The 19,849-nt window shown below is 42.7% G+C and overlaps 2 non-coding genes across 2 annotated transcripts; one reads left to right on the top strand and one right to left on the bottom strand.

Annotated features, from left to right (window-relative positions):
* The first annotated feature begins 4,864 nt into the window (after positions 1–4,864).
* trnag-ucc (transfer RNA glycine (anticodon UCC)) lies at positions 4,865–4,936 on the top strand. Its single transcript has one exon. It is a non-coding gene; the product is annotated as a tRNA-Gly (tRNA).
* Positions 4,937–5,039: 103 nt separating this feature from the next.
* On the bottom strand, positions 5,040–5,111 carry trnad-guc (transfer RNA aspartic acid (anticodon GUC)). Its single transcript has one exon. It is a non-coding gene; the product is annotated as a tRNA-Asp (tRNA).
* Between the last annotated feature and the right edge of the window lie 14,738 nt (positions 5,112–19,849).

Below are 19,849 nucleotides of genomic sequence, written 5' to 3'. Positions count from 1 at the left end.
CACAAAAGCAGGAAGACAGACCTAGGAGATGTGGAGATGCAAGAGGAGTCTTCATCTGGCGTTCCGTTTCCATTCCCATCTCAGGTAAGCCTTTAAAAAAATTGATAACAGTTTTTTTTTTTATAAAAATAATACATTTATAATTCTCACTTGCATATTGCACTCATTTTTTTAGGAATGCTTAAAGGATACCTCTTCTGCCGAGACCCCTCTTGCTGCAGAACCAGAGGCTACCTCACAGCCTGTCATTTTTCACCAGTTTCCTACACCAAGTGCTGTGACAGTGAAGGAACAAACATCTGAGGAGTGTCTTTTATTTGGAGGTAACTATATAATACATACAGGCGTCAATGTGTGTAATCTGTCTGCCTCATCTATGGACACAAAAAACAAATACTTAAATTAGTAATTTTGTGAATCTCTTTTAGAACTCCCAAGCACATCACCACTGCCTGTAGCTGCTTCTCCCTGTGCTGCTCGCACTGGACCTATTAAGACCGGTGGCCGAGTTTTTGTGTTGGACCATAACAGATGGACGGATCCAATGAGAAATGCAATTGATGGTTTGCTGGCCAAGCATCATGGGAGCAAGGATCTCCTTACAAAGGTGGATGCTGAATATGCTGCTATGGTACAGAGTGCCTGTACTGACCCCAACAGCCTTCTGCATTCCACCACAAAGCAGCACATAAGCAGGTACATAAAACACCTTGCTAAAAAAAAGAACACTAATGCTTCTCTCAACACCAGCCCAGAAAAGCTCTTGGAGACACAGCATTTATGGCAGCGTCTTCACTCAGGCAGTGAAACAATCAGAGTCCCAGTGACAGTACTGCCACCTGCCCCAGTCAATCCACCTGCAAAGGCTGTTCCTGAGGCTGTCCCTCTGGACCAGACAGCGTTCGAGAAGATGGTGAAGGACATCATAGAGAAGCAGCAGGCAGTTCAGCAGCAACAACAATTGCAGGCGCTGCAAAAAAAGCAAACCAGATCCTGTTTAGCCTGTGGCCAGCCTAAGTCTCGATACATGGGTGATGGCTCCTCAATACATTTCTTCTATCAAGGTAGTGATGTTAAATACTTCTACTGCTCCAAGAAAGTATTTGACACATATTCAGCAGAGGGCCTGACCAACCCCAGAATGCCTTTTGAAGACTTTGCAGAGACTCCTTTTTTTCAGCGGGAACTGGAGGCCTCCAAGCAGAGAGGGGCAGCTAGGAAGAGGGTCACTGATGAGAGAAGCAAGCAGAAGTCAGCAGTAGAGCATCCTACTGGTCGTCTGTGCAGATTCTGCCACCTGCCACTGAAACAAGGACCCAACAGTCCTCATATTCACACTGGTTTACCTGGAGTGGCAGGCAAATACATTTACTGTCCTGCTAAAGTGTTTTCTCTTTATCAGGCTCAGGGAATGAGTGCAGAAATGTCATGGAGAGACTTTCAGCAGTCTCCATTCTATGAGACTGAGAAGCAGAGGTGGATAAAGGAAAAGAAAAAATGACTTCACTGTGCTACAAAACAGTATTTGAGATCTGGGCATGTCATTTGACAAAGACATTCCTTGCACAAGGTTGTGTATATATGTATATATATTTTGTTGCACTTGTAAAAAATTTTTATTAAAATTTGTTTGTTTTTTTAATTATTTCATTTATTTCCTTTTGTTCAATAAAATACCAAAATGATTATTTTATTCTATTGCATTGTATTTTAGTGGGGTTTTTATATTGTTGACTTGCATTGTTAATAACTGTTATAACTAAACTGTCTACATAATTATTTCATTTCATGTCCCCCCCCCCCCCCCCGTTATCCACAACTTTAGATTATATTATCATTATTGTTGTTGTTGTTATTTAATCTATAATTGTAAATTATTTAATTTATTTCTGTTTTCTATTTCTGTTCATTAAAATACCAAAAGTAATATATTTTATTGTATTGCCTTGTATTTTAGTGTTTTTATTTTTATTTTATTGACTTGCATTATTTTATCTTGCCTCATAAACACTATAGGGGGGGAAGTCGTGGCCTAATGGTTAGAGAGTCGGACTCCCAATCGAAAGGTTGTGGGTTCGAGTCCCGGGCCGGCATGTAAAGTTCTCTCTCCACCTTCAATACTTAGGTGCCCTTGAGCAAGGCACCGAACCCCCAACTGCTCCCCGGGCGCCGCAGCATAAATGGCTGCCCACTGCTCCGGGTGTGTGCTCACAGTGTGTGTGTGTGTGTGTGTTCACTGCTCTGTGTGTGTGCACTTCGGATGGGTTAAATGCAGAGCACAAATTCTGAGTATGGGTCACTTCACTCACTTTTTCATATGTTAATAACTGTTGCTATTAAACTCTTTTTTAATTTAAAATATGTGTTTCTTGTATTTTCTCCCCCGTGTTATCCACAACTGTAGATTTTATTATTATTACTGTTGTTTAATCTGTAATTTTAAATTATTTATTCCCATTTGTGATCTTTAAAATACCTGAAACATTGGCCTTATTTGCATTGTTAGTGTTTTTTTTATAAGTAAATTTTATAGACTTGCGTTGTTTTTATCTTGCTCAGATTTGAAAACACTAAATGTTAATCACTGTTACTATTAAATATACATAATTGTTCATAATTATTTAATTTAAAACACAATTTAATTGTTTTTCCTGTGTTCTCTCTTTTTATTATTGTTGTTGTTTAATATATAATTATTTAATGTTTATTTATTTAACTATTAAATATTTTGGTAAGTACTGTACTTTAATAATTAAATTTTTCAGTTTTATATAATATATGTATTACTGACCTATAGATAAAAATTTAACTTACTTTTTTGCTGTTATTGGTTATATTTCATATATATATATATATATATATATATATATATATATATATATATATATATATATATATATATATATATATATATATGGGTTTTCTGTACATAGTTATACAAATATAAAATGAATTTCTCTTTAAAAATAAAGGCCTGAAACATTACCAAATGTTCTTTTTTAATTATTCTAATTGTTCTATATTAAAAATAACTATTCCCTATTATAATGTAAATATTTATTAAGATTTATTAAGATATATTTATTTAATCATTATATATTTTGGTTAGTTTTTCTTATCATTTTTATAATAAGTATATAAGTAATTACTTTACTATAAATAAAATGGAAAACTTACTTTTTTGTGAGTGTTAGTTATATTACATATATATGGGTTTTCTGTACACAGTTATACAAATATAAATAGATGTCTCTTTAAAAATAAAGGCCTGAAACATTATCAAAATATTCTTTTTAATAATTCACAATTTTCTATATTAAAAATAAATTTGTTTCTTAAGATCGTTGCACATTTTTTACATCCTACAAAACAACAATTATTACAATATTTATTTTATCTTTGTTCACAAAGTTCGTTTATTATATGTTAATCGTACCTACAGTGTATCTAGATGAAAAAACGAATACAAACTAATTTAATGGTATTTGTGGCCGAGACGGGATTCGAACCTCTAATTCTGTGTATTTTTTTCGTCCCGCCTCCCTGGAATTGCCTTCGTTCCTATTGGCTAGTCAGCGCTCTACACCCATCCGCGACTGGCCCGCGCGTGACAGGCGGAGATACTGTCCACTATACTAACGAAGAGCTGCGCATGTTGCTGTTTCTCCCCCAACCGACGCTACTGCACCGACATAACTGAACAATGCATGGCTTTTTCTGACGCTGACACAGACCTAGCACCGTCAAATTCCGGATGGACCCATCATTAGCTAAAGTCGCATAACATTTGGAACACTACCCGTTGCAGGGGTCATTGTTTGGACTCTTTTTTTTTTTTTAAATTGCGCTTTAAACAAAAAGGATTGTGTCAATGCAACTGAACAACATTAATTAGGAACACAGTGCGTCAATAAAGCAAAATGACAGTTAAAGGCATTTCGTCATTGAAATCGATGATGTCATCATTCAGCTAAGTTCAGTTTAAATAGTATCTGTGCAATAATTTGCAATCAATTCAATGATATCGCTGTACATGAAGTGTCCCCAGCTATGCCTGCCAGAGGCGACAGAGGCAAGGAACCAAAACTCCATCGGTGAAAAAATGGAGAAAAAACCCGGTGAGAAACCAGGCTCAGTCGGGGAGACAGTTCTCCTCTGGTCAGAAGAAACCAGCAAATCAGCTCCAGGCTGCAGAAAAGTCAGACTGTGCAGAAGAATCATCTGTTTCCTGTGGTCTTGTCCTGGTGGTCGTCTAAGACAAGGTCTTTACAGGGGATCTGTATCTGGGGCTCATCTAGTTGTCCCGGTCTCCGCTGTGTTTCAGGGCCATAGAGGTCCTTTCTAGGTGTTGATCCACCATCTTGTCTGGATACTGACTGGATCCGGGTGACTGAAGCGGCCCACTGATCTGGATACAGAATGGATCTGGTGGCAACGGTGACCTCGGAATAAGGGATTTCTTTAAAAGACTCTTTTATTCATATAAGATTTTCTCCAACTTTTCAGATGGAGGCATGAGAAAGAGATTGCCTTGATTGGGCTTGTGGTTACTGGTGGACCGAGGACAGAGCTACATCAAAATGCAATAGCAGAATCAATTTGGCCGTCCGCCAACACGCTGCAGGAGGGCGTGCCACTGGTCATCATCTGTATTTGCACTCTCTGCGTTTGCGCTGTCAGCACTTAGTGTTTATTTAGCTGGCATGGGAAAGCAGCACTTTCTTGTACGTGACGGGATGCAAACTCTGGAAGGCTCTCTTTAGTGACGGGTCCAAACAAAGATCTCATCAGCTCCTCTAGCCCTATCGGCGACTTGTGCACTTCGAGCCTTCTTAACGACGGCGCAAGTGGCTGACTGGTGACTGCGTTGGTGGTGTAGTGGTGAGCATAGCTGCCTTCCAAGCAGTTGACCTGGGTTCAATTCCCGGCCAACGCATGTCTTTTGGCTCGGGCTGATGTCGAAGCAGAACTCCTTCTGTGACCTGTGGCTCCTCCCAAAACTTTTGGATGGATCGTTCAGAAGCCGAAAAGAGCTAGCTCTCCCCGTCGGGGAATCGAACCCCGGTCTTCCGCGTGACAGGCGGAGATACTGTCCACTATACTAACGAGGAGCTGCGCATGTTGCTGTTCCTCCCCCAACCGACGCTACTGCACCGACATAACTGAACAATGCATGGCTTTTTCTGACGCTGACACAGCTCTAGCACCGTCAAATTCCGGATGGACCCATCATTAGCTAAAGTCGCATTACATTTGGAACACTACCCGTTGCAGGGGTCATTGTTTGGACTCTTTTTTTTTTTTTTTTTTTTTTAAATTGCGCTTTAAACAAAAAGGATTGTGTCAATGCAACTGAACAACATTAATTAGGAACACAGTGCGTCAATAAAGCAAAATGACAGTTAAAGGCATTTCGTCATTGAAATCGATGATGTCATCATTCAGCTAAGTTCAGTTTAAATAGTATCTGTGCAATAATTTGCAATCAATTCAATGATATCGCTGTACATGAAGTGTCCCCAGCTATGCCTGCCAGAGGCGACAGAGGCAAGGAACCAAAACTCCATCGGTGAAAAAATGGAGAAAAAACCCGGTGAGAAACCAGGCTCAGTCGGGGAGACAGTTCTCCTCTGGTCAGAAGAAACCAGCAAATCAGCTCCAGGCTGCAGAAAAGTCAGACTGTGCAGAAGAATCATCTGTTTCCTGTGGTCTTGTCCTGGTGGTCGTCTAAGACAAGGTCTTTACAGGGGATCTGTATCTGGGGCTCATCTAGTTGTCCCGGTCTCCGCTGTGTTTCAGGGCCATAGAGGTCCTTTCTAGGTGTTGATCCACCATCTTGTCTGGATACTGACTGGATCCGGGTGACTGAAGCGGCCCACTGATCTGGATACAGAATGGATCTGGTGGCAACGGTGACCTCGGAATAAGGGATTTCTTTAAAAGACTCTTTTATTCATATAAGATTTTCTCCAACTTTTCAGATGGAGGCATGAGAAAGAGATTGCCTTGATTGGGCTTGTGGTTACTGGTGGACCGAGGACAGAGCTACATCAAAATGCAATAGCAGAATCAATTTGGCCGTCCGCCAACACGCTGCAGGAGGGCGTGCCACAGGTCATCATCTGTATTTGCACTCTCTGCGTTTGCGCTGTCAGCACTTAGTGTTTATTTAGCTGGCATGGGAAGGCAGCACTTTCTTGTACGTGACGGGATGCAAACTCTGGAAGGCTCTCTTTAGTGACGGGTCCAAACAAAGATCTCATCAGCTCTTCTAGCCCTATCGGCGACTCGTGCACTTCGAGCCTTCTTAACGACGGCGCAAGTGGCTGACTGGTGACTGCGTTGGTGGTGTAGTGGTGAGCATAGCTGCCTTCCAAGCAGTTGACCCGGGTTTGATTCCCAGCCAACGCATGTCCTTTGGCTCGGGCTGATGTCGAAACAGAACTCCTTCTGTGACCTGTGGCTCCTCCCAAAACTTTTGGATGGATCGTTCGGAGGCCGAAAAGAGCTAGCTCTCCCCACCGGGGAATCGAACCCCGGTCTTCCGCGTGACAGGCAAGATACTGTCCACTATACTAACGAGGAGCTGCGCATGTTGCTGTTTCTCCCCCAACCGACGCTACTGCACCGACATAACTGAAAATTGCATGGCTTTTTCTGACGCTGACACAGCCCTAGCACCGTCAAATTCCGGATGGACCCATCATTAGCTAAAGTCGCATAACATTTGGAACACTACCCGTTGCAGGGGTCATTGTTTGGACTCTTTTTTTTTTTTAAATTGCGCTTTAAACCAAAAGGATTGTGTCAATGCAACTGAACAACATTAATTAGGAACACAATGCGTCAATAAAGCAAAATGACAGTTAAAGGCATTTCGTCATTGAAATCGATGATGTCATCATTCAGCTAAGTTCAGTTTAAATAGTATCTGTGCAATAATTTGCAATCAATTCAATGATATCGCTGTACATGAAGTGTCCCCAGTTATGCCTGCCAGAGGCGACAGAGGCAAGGAACCAAAACTCGATCGGTGAAAAAATGGAGAAAAAACCCGGTGAGAAACCAGGCTCAGTCGGGGAGACAGTTCTCCTCTGGTCAGAAGAAACCAGCAAATCAGCTCCAGGCTGCAGAAAAGTCAGACTGTGCAGAAGAATCATCTGTTTCCTGTGGTCTTGTCCTGGTGGTCGTCTAAGACAAGGTCTTTACAGGGGATCTGTATCTGGGGCTCATCTAGTTGTCCCGGTCTCCGCTGTGTTTCAGGGCCATAGAGGTCCTTTCTAGGTGTTGATCCACCATCTTGTCTGGATACTTACTGGATCCGGGTGACTGAAGCGGCCCACTGATCTGGATACAGAATGGATCTGGTGGCTACGGTGATCTCGGAATAAGGGATTTCTTTAAAAGACTCTTTTATTCATATAAGATTTTCTCCAACTTTTCAGATGGAGGCATGAGAAAGAGATTGCCTTGATCGGGCTTGTGGTTATTGGTGGACCGAGGACAGAGCTACAACAAAATGCAATAGCAGAATCAATTTGGCCGTCCGCCAACACGCTGCAGGAGGGCGTGCCACTGGTCATCGTCTGTATTTGCACTCTCTGCGTTTGCGCTGTCAGCACTTAGTGTTTATTTAGCTGGCATGGGAAGGCAGCACTTTCTTGTACGTGACGGGAAGCAAACTCTGGAAGGCTCCCTTTAGTGACGGGTCCAAACAAAGATCTCATCAGCTCCTCTAGCCCTATCGGCGACTCGTGCACTTCGAGCCTTCTTAACGACGGCGCAAGTGGCTGACTGCTGACTGCGTCGGTGGTATAGTGGTGAGCATAGCTGCCTTCCAAGCAGTTGACCCGGGTTCGATTCCCGGCCAACGCATGTCCTTTGGCTCGGGCTGATGTCTAAACAGAACTCCTTCTGTGACCTGTGGCTCCTCCCAAAACTTTTGGATGGATCGTTCGGAAGCCGAAAAGAGCTAGCTCTCCCCGTCGGGGAATCGAACCCCGGTCTTCCGCGCGGGAGCCGAAAATAGTTAAGCTTAACTTCTCTTAACTTTTCCCATTCATTCTCTATGGTAGTGCTTAACACTACGGATGCAATATATTTGTGGCCACACGTAGATTTCCTGGCGCTGTTTCGCTTCTTCCGTGGCGGGGAATTCAAACAGCAGATACTCATCTGTCAATCATTCGCTCTGAAGGAGAGGAGACGCGTTTTACGATCGGAGATTTCTTCACGAAATTGTTTTGTTTGAACAACATACGCTGCCAAACTCCCAACAAGCAGGTAAAGTGACTTCTGTGTTTCTTTTAAAAAAACTAAACTAAAAAAAAAACTTACAATTAATTACTTATTATATTATCATATAATCATACTTATGTGATTAATTATAGCAACTGTTTTGAATGTTATGTGATTTTCAAGACTTTAGTGCAAATATATATATATATATAATTGTCAACATGTACTGTGTGGTACAATTTCAAAATAACTATTTCCTATATATATATATATATATATATATATATATATATATAATTGTCAACATATACTGTGTGGTACAACTTAAAATAACTATTTCCTATGTTAAATTAACTTTATTCCTGTGATGCAAAGCTGAATTCTTCAGCATCATTTATACTCTTCAGTGTGTCATATGATCCAGAAATCATTATTTATATGATTATTTGCTCCCAAAACATTTCTTATTGTAATCAATGTTGATATTATCATTGTCACTACAATGATGAAAGCACATTATTTTCGGAAGGTTGACGTGATGCTGAAGACTGGAGTAATAATTCAGAAAATTCAGCTTTTCATAACAGGAATAAATTACAAGGATTAGAAAATATATTCAAATGTAAAAAAAAAATCTAATTGTAAAAATAAAACCACACACACAAACACACACACACACACACACACATATATATATATATATATATATATATATATATATATATATGTATATATATATATATATATATATATATATATATATATATGTATATATATATATATATATATATATATATATGTATATATATATATATATGTATATATATATATATATATATTATGAATTATAAAATACATTTGATATATTTAATTTGAATCTATATTTCAGGAATGTTAAGATGATGCATGCTGTGTCAAGACCCATCCACCCGTCTCACTCCACCATAACATCACACCAGACACTGAAGGGAAGGGTTTCTTTCGGATGCAGGTAAATAAATAATTCATACAGGCACTTATGTGTGTAAACTGTCTGTCTCATATGTGCACACCACACCAAGACAAATATTTTAATAAAGTAATGCTGTTAATCTTCTGTAGAACACCACACCATCTGCCATAACTGCGTCCCTCGTTCAGCTCACACTGGACCCCTCAGAACGGCTGGTCTTTGTGTTGGACCATAGATGGACAGATCTGTTGAGAACTGCCTCTCTTGAACATCTCTTGGCAACGCAACATAGGAGCAAGGATCTTCTTAAACAGGTCGAAGGCTTGTTTTTTGTTGTTGTTGTTTTTCTGTGTTTTCCACAACTTTAAATTGTATTATTATTAATATTATTGTAGCTGTTGTTGTTTAGTCTACAATTTTAAATTATTTAATTTATTTCCATTTGTTAAATAAAACATCAGAAGTATTGGCCTCGTTTACACTGTACTTTAGTGTGTTAATTAATTGATTTGACTTTGTATTGTTATTTTATCTTGCTCAGTTTTGTAAACACTAAATGTTAGTAAAAGCTATTATTAAACTCTGTAAATAATTATTTTATTTAAAATACTCTTCCAGTCAAATGTTTTTCAGCAGAAAGATGTGTAATGTTTCTGAGGAGTCTCTTCTGCTCACCAAGCCTGCCTTTATTTTATCCAAAGTACAGCAAAACAGTAGCATTTGAAATATTCTTACTATTTTAAATCAGCTGCTTTCTATTAGAATATATACTGTAATCTATTTCTGTGATGCACAGCTGTATTTTCAGCATCATTACTCCAGTCTTCAGTGTCACATGATCTTCAGAAATCATGAAAATATGATTATTTACTGCTCAAGAAATATATTATTATTATTATTATTATTATTATTATTATTATTATAGTTGTTGTTATGTTGAAAACAGCCGAGTACAGTCTTTTCCGTTTCTTACATGAATAGAAAGTTCAAAAGAACAGCATTTTTCTGAAATATATATATGGCCAAAAGTTTTGAGAATTACATAAATATTAGTTTTCAAAAAGTTTGCAGCTAAACTGCTTTTAGATCTTTGTTTTAGTTGTTTCTGGGATGTACTGAAATATAATTACAAGCACTTCATACGTTTCAAAGGCTTTTATCGACAATTACATGACATTTATGCAAAGAGTCAGTATTTGCAGTGTTGGCCCTTATTTTTCAGGACCTCTGCAATTCGACTGGGCATGCTCTCAATCAACTTCTGGGCCAAATCCTGACTGATAGCAACCCATTCTTTCATAATCACTTCTTGGAGTTTGTCAGAATTAGTGGGTTTTTGTTTGTCCACCCGCCTCTTGAGGATTGACCACAAGTTCTCAATGGGATTAAGATCTGGGGAGTTTCCAGGCCATGGACCCAAAATTTTAACATTCTGGCTCCCGAGCCACTTAGTTATCACTTTTGCCTTATGGCACGGTGCTCCATCGTGCTGGAAAATGCATTGTTCTTCACCAAACTGTTGTTGGATTATTGGAAGAAGTTGCTGTTGGAGGGTGTTTTGGTACCATTCTTTATTCATGGCTGTGTTTTTGGGCAGAATTGTGAGTGAGCCCACTCCCTTGGATGAGAAGCAACCCCACACATGAATGGTGTCAGGATGCTTTACTGTTGGCATGACACAGGACTGATGGTAGCGCTCACCTTTTCTTCTCCGGACAAGCCTTTTTCCAGATGCCCCAAACAATCGGAAAGGGGCTTCATCTGAGAATATGACTTTGCCCCAGTCCTCAGCAGTCCATTCACTATACTTTCTGCAGAAGATCAATCTGTCCCTGATGTTTTTTTTGGAGAGAAGTGGCTTCTTTGCTGCCCTTCTTGACACCAGGCCATCTTCCAGAAGTCTTGTCCTCACTGTCCGTGCTGATGCGCTCACACCTGTCTGCTGCCATTCCTGAGCAAGCTCTGCACTGGTGGCACTCCGATCCCGCAGCTGAATCCTCTTTAGGAGACCATCCTGGTGCTTGCTGGACTTTCTTGGATGCCCTGAAGCCTTCTTTACAAGAAGTGAACCTCTTTCCTTGAAGTTCTTGATGATCCTATAAATTGTTGATTTAGGTGCAATCTTAGTAGCCACAATATCCTTGCCTGTGAAGCCATTTTTATGCAACGCAATGATGGCTGCACACGTTTCTTTGCAGGTCACCATGGTTAACAATGGAAGAACAATGATTTCAAGCATCACCCTCCTTTTAACATGTCAAGTCTGCCATTCTAACCCAATCAGCCTGACATAATGATCTCCAGCCTTGTGCTCGTCAACATTCTCACCTGAGTTAACAAGACGATTACTGAAATGATCTCAGCAGCTCCTTTAATGACAGCAATGAAATGCAGTGGAAAGGTTTTTTTGGGATTAAGTTAATTTTCATGGCAAAGAAGGACTATGCAATTCATCTGATCACTCTTCATAACATTCTGGAGTATATGCAAATTGCTATATTAAAAAAATAAGCAGCAACTTTTCCAATTTCCAATATTTATGTAATTCTCAAAACTTTTGGCCACGACTGTAGTCTTGTCTGCAGAGTGAGCTCATGCTGAATGAAACAGCATCCACATTTCTCAGATGTCTAGACAGTGGTGACCCACATTCAGCCAGATGTGAAGCAGAGTAAACATCCCAGTGTGCCATTTAACTCAATCCACCACACGCCGAACACATTCAAACTTCTGAAGACATAGAGCGCCCTCTCGCGGCTGTAGACGGTCATGTTTTCTCTTGGTTCTTGGTTCTAAATAAATGCAATTTATAATCCAGTGTGACTTATATATGTTTTTTTCCTTGTCAACGACTTATACTTAGGTGCGACTTATAGTCCGAAAAATACGGTAGTTGGACAAGTTAATAAATTACATTTGAGAAATCACCTTAATTATGTCTGAAAGGGGGGGGGGGGGCTTTTGAGGTAGTGCCCAGGGGCACCACACTGTCTTAATACGGCCCTGATTCATACATATACAAATTGTATTTATGTAAGTGATTTGTATAAAACTGTTGGAAAATGGTAATTAAAATAACTGAAAAAAAAAGAATATTTTGATAATGTTTCAGGCCTTTATTTTTAAAGAGAATTCTATTTATATGTGTATAACTGTACAGAAAACCCATATATATGAAATATAACTAAAACTCACAAAAAAGTAAGTTTTCCATTTTATTTATAGTAAAGTAATATACTTATTATAAAAATGATAAGAAAAACTAACCAAAATGTATAATAATTAAATAAATATACATAAAATAATCATAGATTATTAAACAACAGCAACAAATATAATAAAAATAAAGATGTGGAGAACAGAAAAAAAATATATATGTTTTACATTAATTATGTATGTTTAATAGTAACAGTTATTAATATTCAGTGTTTACATATCAGCAGCTATGCTAATGATGTCTCTATATGTGTCTCTGTTTCTGCTGGGATCTTCATCCCGTGGTAACTAGGATTTACACAAGCTCCAGTCTGGATCCAGAACACCTGAGAAGAGATGATGCTGACCCTCAGAGGACCCCAGATGATGCTGACCCTGAATCAACAACAGAACTAACAAATATTGCTACAAATGTGACTGCATCATATAATAATTATTAATTATTAATAAAATTAATAATGTTCATCGTCTAGCTGACTACGTCTTGTATGAATTTTTCTACAAATCCTGTCATACGTGCACAAACTGACAGTCACCACTTATAAGTTATTACTAAATATTGTAGAAACATAATTTTCTGTAAAGTTGCTTTGTAACGATTTGTATTGTAAAAAGCGCTATACAAATAAACTTGAATTGAATTGAATATCTGAGCAAGTCAATAAAACGTAATATCAATAAAAAAGAAAATCAACAAAATGTATACATTTTTTAATCAATAAAACTTAACACACAGTTCAATACAGTTCAAACAAGGCCACATACTTATAGTATTTTAATTATCAAATTGAAATAAATTAAACTATTTAAATGTATAGATTCAACAACAACAACAACAATAATAAAATCTAAAGTGATGAAATGGTGATTGTGATAAAGTTCGTATGGCAGAGAAGGAAGGAGACCAGGGTCGGCGTACTGAGGCTCGTGGGAACTTTATTATGCTGAATCAAAAGAACGAAAAACAAAGCCGCGCCACATGCGCATAAATCATAACATTGATACTTTCAGGCTCTCGCTTTCTGTCGGTCGTTTCCTCCCACGAGTCCTCAGGTCTCTCTCCTTTGTCTCTGGTTCCCAGCTGGCTTAAATACTGCTTCCCCACGCCAATCACTGCAATGAGAAGCAGGTGTCACTTGTCTCTCACTTAACTCACTTACCACCGCTGATCTCCTCACTCTCTCTCCCGTCGCAGACCTCGCTAAACCACACCTCCCCTGCCACATACCCCCACCGCCCGACTCAGGCCGGGGAGCCATCCGGCCTGCAGCCCAGCTCCCCCCCACCCCCCATTCTTGGAGAGGAAGTCGGCCACAGCCATCTGCGCCCCCGGCCTGTGAATCACCTTGAACTTAAATGGCTGTAAAGCTAGATACCAACGGGTGATTCGCGCGTTGGTATCCTTCATGCGGTGGAGCCACTGGAGGGGCGCGTGGTCCGAGCAGAGGGTGAACTCCCGGCCCAGGAGGTAGTAACGAAGGGTGAGGACCGCCCACCTGATGGCCAAACACTCCTTTTCTATGGTGCTGTACTTAGCCTCTCTCTTAGAGAGCTTCCGGCTAATGTACAGCACCGGGCGATCCTCCCCCCCCACCTCCTGGGACAGGACCACGCCCAGCCCCCTGTCCGACGCGTCAGTCTGCAACAAAAAGGGGAGAGAAAAGTTAGGAGAGTGCAGGAGCAGTCCACCACACAGGGCAGCCTTAACTCGGGTAAAGGCCTGTTGGCACCGCTCCGTCCATTGGACCGTATCTGGTACCTCCTTTTTAGTGAGGTCAGTCAGGGGGCTAGTGAGGTCCGAATAACCAGGAATAAATCTCCTATAATATCCCGCCAGCCCCAGGAACTGCCTCACCTCCTTTTTGGTCTTGGGTCTGGGGCAAGTCGCAATTGCTGCCGTCTTGTCAATTTGGGGACGCACTTGCCCGTGACCCAAGTGGAAGCCCAGATACCTTACCTCCACCCGCCCAACCGCGCACTTCTTCGGGTTGGCCGTTAGCCCCGCCCGTCTCAGCGCCTCGAGGACAGCCCTCACATGCTCCATATGCCGCCGCCAGTCGCCACTATAAATGATAATATCATCCAGGTAGGCGGCGGCATATGCAGCATGCGGGCGCAGCACTCGATCCATGAGACGCTGGAACGTAGCGGGGGCCCCGAACAAGCCGAACGGAAGCGTCACAAATTGGTGTAAACCAAACGGCGTGGTGAAGGCTGTTTTTTTCTCTAGACATGGGAGATAAGGGGATCTGCCAATATCCTTTTGTCAAGTCCAATGTCGAATAAAAGCGAGCCGTACCTAACCGATCGAGCAACTCGTCAATCCGTGGCATTGGATAAGCATCAAATTTTGACACTGCGTTCACCCTGCGATAGTCCACACAAAATCGCACCGAGCCGTCCGTTTTAGGGACCAAAACAATCGGGCTCGCCCAATCACTGTGGGACTCCTCGATTACTCCTAACCCCAGCATCGCCGCTAATTCTGTCTGAACCACCTTTTTCTTGTGTTCAGGTAATCTATATGGCCGGCTGCGAACCACCACGCCCGGCTCTGTCTCAATATGGTGCTGAATCAGATTAGTACGACCAGGTAGAGGCGAAAACACGTCTGCAAATTCGGACTGTAACTGTCCAATGTCAGTGAGCTGCGAGGGCGAGAGGTGATCCCCTCCCGGGGCCAGGGCGAGGGATTTTTCTTTAATGATCGCCTCTGGCCCGAGATCCTCCTCTCCGCTCACTGCCATCGCTAGCAACACTGACTCCTCTTCGCTCCCATTTTTTTAAGGAGGTTGAGGTGGTAAATTTGCCTGGAGTCGCCTCTATCTGTTCGTACTACTTCATAATTGAGATCGCCTATTCGCTGTGTGACCTCAAAGGTTCCTTGCCACTTTGATAATAATTTGGAGCTGGAGGTTGGCAGTAATACGAGCACTTTATCTCCCGGTGCAAATTCTCGGAGCTTAGTTCCCCTGTTATACAGCTGGCTTTGTCTGCCTTGGGCCTGAAGCAAATTCTCCATTGAGAGCCGCCCCAGTGTATGGAGTTTTGCTCTCAGGTCCATGACATACTGAATTTCATTTTTGCTATCCGAATGTCCGTCCTCCCAAGTTTCTTTCAGGACGTCCAGCACCCCGCGGGGCTGGCGTCCGTAAAGAAGCTCGAAGGGGGAAAACCCCGTGGAGGCTTGGGGGACCTCGCCCACAGCGAATAAGAGGGGCTCTAGCCATCTATCCCAATTTTTCGCGTCTTCTTGTATGAATTTACGAATCATTGTTTTCAAAGTGCGATTAAATCGTTCGACCAGTCCGTCTGTTTGTGGGTGATAGACGCTGGTCCGTACCGCTTTAATGCCCAATAATTCGTATTATTCGCGTAACGTGCGTGACATAAACGCGGTGCCTTGGTCCGTGAGAATCTCTTTTGGGATTCCCACGCGGGAGATTAAACGAAACAGGGCGTCCGCCACACTCTTCGCCGAGATATTGCGGAGCGCCACTGCTTCGGGATATCGTGTTGCATAATCCACTATGACTAACGCAAAACGATGTCCCCGTGCGGATCGTTCTAATGGCCCGATGAGGTCCATACCAATTCGTTCGAAGGGGACCTGCACTAGAGGTAGAGGGCGCAACGGCGCTTTTGGGGTGGCCGGTGGGTTCACCAACTGACATTCCCGACACGACGCGCACCATCTGCGGACGTTCTCGTGAATGCCCGGCCAAAAAAATCGGGTCATTAGACGATTTAGCGTGGCTGTCATACCTAAATGCCCCGCCATTGGATTGCAATGTGCCGCCTGGAAAAGCATTTCCCGACGGCTCTTAGGTACTAATAATTGGGCCGTATCTTCCTTTGTCTGAGCGTCATGGGTCACTCGATACAACCGGTCCTTAATAACGGCAAAATACGGATAAGAGAGCGCGCGGTCAGAATGGAGGACCTGCCCATCGATGGAACGGACCTGCTCGAATGCATGTTTAAGGGTTTCATCCTGGGACTGCTCCAGGGAAAAGTCATCGCGACTGGAAAGGTTTAGCCTCGCCAACTCGCTCGGTTCCTCTGAAGCTTCCCCACTGGGTCCGGGTACAGATTCTCCCACCTGAGCGCACGCCCCGCCAACCGGGCCTCTCTTTTTCCCAGAGGCATCCACTGTTAAACACCCCAATAATTGTTCAAAAGCTGGCCAATTGGTACCCAAGATTAGTGGATGCCGGAGGCGCGGACTAACGGCCACCTCCACATAATGCTTTTGTCCCCTAAATTTGATGCCTATGGTTTTTATGGGACACACCTCACCTTAACCACGCGGCCCGTATCCAATGCCCCGGATTGTATCAGGCTTTGATGGATGGAGGTCTGGTTACAACCTGAATCCACCAAAGCCTGATAGGTACCCCCCTTAATACTCACGGGTATTTGGTACAACCCGGCTTGATCGGGGGCAGCCTGCGGGTTGTCCGGGATCCGGACCCACGTCCCCACTTCCATAACCGGGCACCGGTCCACGAAATGGCCCGGATCCCCGCAACGCCAGCAGGCCGGCCCAGGCCTCCCCGCCACCCTAGTGGTTGGAAGTGGGTCAGGTGATTGACGTGGGGAAGCAGCTGGTAGCTCAGCCAGTCCCTCCCCGTGCGGCGGCCCCATTCCCCTGGCCGGACCCCGTGACATGGCGGCCGGCTCCGTCCCTGCTCTCCAACGGGGTGCGGCCCTCGGTGGCCCCGTGTACCGAGACCTGGGTAAAGGGACAGGCTTTGGAGGAAGAGGAGAGAGGGGGGGGGGGAGAGAGACAGATGGAAGGGGTTCGCCGACCCCGGAACACGCCGCCAGCTGATCCTCCGCCAGTTGGATGGCCAGATCCAGCGACGCCGGCCGGTGGCGCTGGACCCACTGAGCAGTCCTCTTCGGGAGTCGTGAGATGAACTGCTCCAGCACCACGGTGTTGATAATGGTCTCGGCGTCGCTTCCTCCGGCCAACAGCCATTTGCGACCGGAAGCGTTGACGGTGCTGCTCGGGGCTGAGGCCGACCCTTTGGAGCACTGCTCTTTTTAAGTCTGCATATACCAGGAGGTTCTGGACGGGCAGTTGTTGAGCAGCCTTCTGGGCCTCCCCTGACAGCAGCGGAATTATCCGGACCGGCCAGCTGTCCTCCGGCCACCCACACGCCTCGGCCGTCCTCTCAAACAAATCGAGGAACGCTTCCGGATCATCTGTTGGCCCCATCTTCGTAAGAGGCATGTGGGCAGCAGGGCTGGAACTGGGGGAGGCCGACCTCGTCCGAACCTCCCGGTCCAGCATGCTCCGGAACAGCTCGCGGTCCTCCCGCTGGACCTGCATCATTGCCTGAAACCGATGTTCGTGGTCGGCTCGCAGCTCCAGCAGGGCTTGATGTTGTTCCTGATGCAGGCCCGCGAGCGATGTAATGAGCTCCGCAAACGGCGTTCCCGATGATCCTGACGGGGTTTGCATGGCGGCGTCGTTCTCCTTCCTTCCCGGGTTTTCGGCACCAGTGTGATAAAGTTCGTATGGCAGAGAAGGTAGGAGACCAGGGTCGGCGTACTGAGGCTCGTGGGAACTTTATTATGCTGAATCAAAAGAACGAAAAACAAAGCCGCGCCACAGTGATCTCTGAGAAAAACAAACAAACAAAAACACATACTTGAGGTATAATCTTAAGTCTTCTTGCAATAACAAATCAATTATTTAATAGTTAATGAAGCTGAGGTAGTTTGGCAGCGTATGTTGTTCGTGAAGAAATCTCCAATTGTAAAACGCGGCTGCAAAGCGTGTTCAGCAGACAGTACCCAGCCAGCACATGACCGACCTTCAACGTTGAAATATGGTTGAAATAAGGTCAGTTGTGGTTTCAACGTTGAAACAACGTTGATTCAATGTTTAAAACTGAACGGTTGAAAAACTTCCGGTACATGACCAACCTTCAACGTTGAAATATGGGCTGCATCCGAAAACTTAGGCAGGTGACTTGCTGCCTTGCTGTCTAATCAGGCAATGACTTTGCAGGCAGCATTTTTGCACGAAGGCACCTCATGAAACTTATTTCGGACAGGCTTCTGAAGCGGAGTAATGGTTTAATGATCTATAGCAAAATATAGAGAGCTTTGGTGATAACTAGGTGTATATTTCATTACTGCAATATTCATTTCTCGCTAGAAATGGCATAAAAAGTGAAAAACGTTGATCAGAAACATACATTTACACACAAACTGACCACCAAGCTCAACTTTTAGACGCCATCTTTATTTTTTGGCTTAACTCTCACGGAATGGAACGCACAGGATTGTGGGATATCAAAGGCAGCGAAGGATATATCTATGCTGCCTTCAGAAATAGGCCAGATGAAGGCTTCTCAGGAGACAGGAAGTGAAGCTAACTTTGAATTCGGACGTGCCTTGATGCCTTCCTACCTTGGATTGCGTCCTCCAAAGACAGCATTGTTCAGTTTTCGGATGCAGCCATGGTTGAAATAATGATGGTTGTTGTTTCAACGTTGAAACAACGTTGATTCAACGTTTAAAGCTGAACGTTGAAAAACTTCAGGCACATGACCAACCTTCAACGTTGAAATAAGTTCAGCTGTTTTAACTTTCAAACAACATTGAAAATGTTTAATGCCAAATGGTTGAAAAGGTTAATAAACTTTTTAATTATTTATATTAAATGATTTGAGATTATTATTATTATTTTAATAGCATTTTACAATATTTCAATCATGATACTTATCCTAAAATCTAAAGGTGTATGTTATCATCATTAGCAAAAATAAACCTAAATACATTTCGCTGCTTTATCACGCTGAAACAATTCCTATTGGTAGTTTTATTTTATTACTTTGATCATGATTGGTCATCCAGGAACCATTTCAAACAATGTGTATAATTCTTTCAACATTTGTTTTTATAATAATAAACCATACTTTCACCCAAACAGATTAATTAAAAAGTTTAAATGGGTAAATACATATTTGTTATACTTAATTTTCCTTTCTGGCATAATTGTTAAGACATATAATTAATACCATGGTAGCTATTGTTGTTAAAACTCTTGACATGCTTATTCTGTGCATTTTGAACACGTTTTGTGTAAAATCATATTTATTTTGTCCATCAAAAGTGTGCTTTCACTTTAATTGAGCGTGAGCAGCACAGCAAAAACAGACCGGTGTGTCAGTGAAATATTCGGTTTCTGAGTTTTTCGGTGACGCTGGGCGGAGCATACATGAATATTCATGAGTTTCCTGATTCGCGTTACAGCGTTAGTGCGTTTTCACCGGATCACAAAAACTGTTCCACAAGGTAGGTTGTTTCAGCTTCGAATGAAGATAAGCAAATAGAATATATTTGTTCGTTTGTGCACTAAATGTTATTAATTGTTTGCTGTTTTAAATGTTTACTCAACGATTAGGCTACAGCACTGATTTGCCA

The sequence above is a fragment of the Carassius carassius genome, chromosome 8 (genome assembly GCF_963082965.1).
Source record: "Carassius carassius chromosome 8, fCarCar2.1, whole genome shotgun sequence".
NCBI lineage: Eukaryota > Metazoa > Chordata > Actinopteri > Cypriniformes > Cyprinidae > Carassius > Carassius carassius.
This window is presented reverse-complemented; position numbering and strand designations above follow the sequence as displayed.